Source organism: Rhamphochromis sp. 'chilingali', assembly GCF_963969265.1.
Source record: "Rhamphochromis sp. 'chilingali' genome assembly, chromosome: 19".
Lineage (NCBI taxonomy): Eukaryota > Metazoa > Chordata > Actinopteri > Cichliformes > Cichlidae > Rhamphochromis > Rhamphochromis sp. 'chilingali'.
The window spans coordinates 530,001-533,539 of NC_137946.1; positions in this window are offsets into that span (position 1 = coordinate 530,001).

Here is a 3,539-nt window from a genome sequence, read left to right on the forward strand (position 1 = left end):
GACTGGTATATATAATTAGGGATGTTCCCGGTGACTAATTTCTTAGTGGACTGAGTTCAAAGAAACACTTGGATATTAGGTTAAATTTACATGAGTATAAATGGCTCTTACAGGTTGCTCCAGCCCTTTTATAGTAACAGACCCTTGAGAGTTATTTCCAGGCGACTAAATGTAACCAAATCAGTTATCAAGTGCACCAATCTAGAGGGGAGTTGCCAGGACAGGTGTGACTGGTAGGACCAGGCTTGCAAGGCTGCCCAGGTCTCCGTTTTTTCTTATCAGAGGAGGCAGGGAAGACACCTGGATAACAGAGGCAGTCAGTACTGGGCTAATCCCCTCACCTATCAGGCTCCATCTAAGCTCTGTACTGCCACAAAGACCCATAGCATCAGAGGTTGGGACTTTTAAACAGAGAGCCAATCCAGACTTCTTGGATTGGGGTACCGTTTCCTTCAGATTGACACACTGCTGAAGTACTGCTCTACTTATTGTTGAGATGTTACCATGCCGTAGGAAGGAAGTAATGCTTTGCTTAAAAACTTTCTCTTAAAAGATATTTGGTAGAAACAGGGACAGTCTCTGGAACAAGAAAATGAATTTAGAAACAATGTTGTTCACAGCGTGGATTCTGCCTATTAATGACATTGGGAGGTTGTCCCATGTTTGGAAGACCTGCTTCATTTTGGAGTAAGCTCCAGTTGGGAGAATAGAAGCAGACTGAGTGTAGTAGTAGGGCCAATTTAATTTGAATCTTTTTAAGAGATTCTCAAAAGGTTCCAGAGTTGGGGCCAGAGACTTTATAATTCTGCATGTCTGTGATTGTGTATTATCTTTTGGATAGTTTGTGGAAAATTATCGTCAGCAGCTGAGATTCTGGATCATTAATATGCAAATTGTCATGACCATGATCGACAACCATTGATCAAAGGCCATGAGTACCATTCACAGAGAGTTGGGCAGTGGTTGCAATCACAGCATTGTACTGTTTATAAGGTTGGGGAAACCTGCCGTCAGCTGAGCCTGAAGAAGTCACCTGAATGAGTGATGAAATGTTTCTCCCACTGAAAACATCCAGATGAACAGAATCAACTTTTTGCTTACCTGGATGATTGAGCATGCATCAGCACACTCATTTGTTGTCTTGGCTGTGTGGTTAGGAATGTTGTCCTGTTAGAAGATGGACTTTTGTCCCAGTTTGCGATCCATAGAGCTCTGGACACATAACTGCATTCATCTTTCCCTCGACCCTGACTACTCTATCAGTTTCCCAGTTCCCTCTGCTGAAAAACATCCCCACAGCATGATGCTTCCACCACTGTGCTTCACTGTAACGATTTTATTGGCAGACAAGGAGTGGTGCCATGACGCTTGGCATTCAGGCCAAAGAGTTCAACCCTTGTCTCATCAGACCAGAGAATTGTGCTTCTCGTGGTCTGAGAATCCTTTAGGTGCTTTCTGGGAAACTCCAGGTGAGCCGTCACCTTCTACTGAGGAGTGGGCTCAGTCTGATGACTCTACCATACAGGCCTGATTGGTGCTGCAGAAATGGTTGGACTTCTGGAAGGTTCTCTGTCCACAGAGCAACACTGGAGCTCTGTCAGAGTGACCATCAGGTTCTTGGACACCTCCAGCTCCAGGTAGAGTCCTGGTGGCTCCAAATGTCTCCCATCTATGGATAATGGAGTCCACTGTACTCATTGGGACCTTCAATGCTGCAGAATCTCTTCGTACCCTTCTGCAGACCTGTGCCTCGATACAATCCTGTCACTGAGGTCTACAGACAATTCTTTGGACTTCATGGCTTGGTTGGTGCTCTGACACCTGTCCATGGTTTGGACCTTACAGAGACAGGTGTGTACTTTCCAGATCAAGTCCAGTAAACTGAATTTACCACAGGTGGACTCCAGTCAAGTTGTAGACACATCTGACAGATGAACAGTGGAAACAGGAAGCACCTTAGCTCAGATCTGAATGTCACGTAATGTTTTTGTTCGCTATTTTTAATAAATTTGCAAGAACATCAAAGTCTTGTTTTCACTTGTCATTTTGTGTGTAGAATTTTGAAGTGAGAAATGAATTAAATTTTTGAATTAAGCTGTAACATGAAAATATGAGGAAGCGCCGTGAATCCTTTCTGGATGCACTGTAACTTGTTTCTGTGAATCATTGCAGTCTGCTGATGCACTGTTGTTGTCTGACCCCTTTGCAAAGACAAATTAAACCTCACATTGACAACCTGTTTGTGCAGATTCATTTATGTCTAATTTCCATAACATGGTATGGGGCATTTTAAAATGTTTAGCAAAGTAAACCAAAAAAAGTGTTCCTCATAAGATAAGTAGGAAAATATTCAATATAATATGTGTATGATATACAGAAGCTGGTTTATTGGAAATAACTGTTGAATGAGTGTGATCCGGTCAGCCTGTGAGGAGCCCTGGTTAACCAGCTTCTTTTTAATCCCTCTAGCTAAGCTAAATCTGTGGTAGCCTGGCTTATAGCATCAACTTGACTAAATATGTTCATTCCTCCTGATGTTGACTGTGGTTGGTGAACGTGTGTGTGTGTTAGCCAAGACGCAAGGAGAGAATGTGTTGTTGCATTTGTCCCATTACAACACAGTGATATGGGTCCAAGAAAAGATCTGCCAAGGCTCTAATTCAAATGTAATAGAGTTGAATAAAGCAGCGCCACCTTCTGGTGAAGATGGCCTACATGTACTGACCTATATAAGAATACAGTGCAGATTAGTGATGGGATTTCCGGCTCTTTTTAGAGATCCGGCTCTTTCGGTTCGGCTCACTAAAAAGAGCCGGCTCTTTCGGCTCCGAACCGGCTCTTCAGGTTGTTTTGTTGCTTTAATTAATTTATTATTAACAATAATATAAAATTATGCACAAAAGGAATTACTAACGTAAAAACAAGTGGTTTTATTTATATATGTTTATATATAAATATATGCGGTGGCCCCTAGAGACAAAACACGTACAAACTCCAAAACACATTTCTAGCATGAACTGAACTTCCAAAGCAGAGCTACTAGATCACTTAAATTACACAATTGAAAGCATGTGTGTATTGTTTGTATATTTATACACAGGCACTCATATATATATTCAAATAATTTAAAAAAAAAGTTCATTTACCTGTTATTACCACACACCAAATCCGGTCGTTGGTACTTGCTGGCTTGTGTAGCCACAAGATAACAAAGGCTCAACACTGCGCCCTAGCATCCTGGAGCACTTCTGTTGTCTTTTGTACGTGTTTTGAGTTTTTATGTGCTTCTGAGTTTTTATATGCTTCTGAGTTTTTACGTGCTTCGGAGTTTGTACGTGTTTTTACGTGTTTTTGGAGTTTTTACGTGTTTTGGAGTTTGTACGTGTTTTGGAGTTTGTACATGCTTCAGAGTTCGTACGTGATTTGTCTCTAGGGGCCACCGTAAATATACTTTTATTTATTCACTCCACATAAAATGTAATAAATAAATCATATAATACAAAAATCAACTATTCACATTTCAAGTTTTAACTATTTAA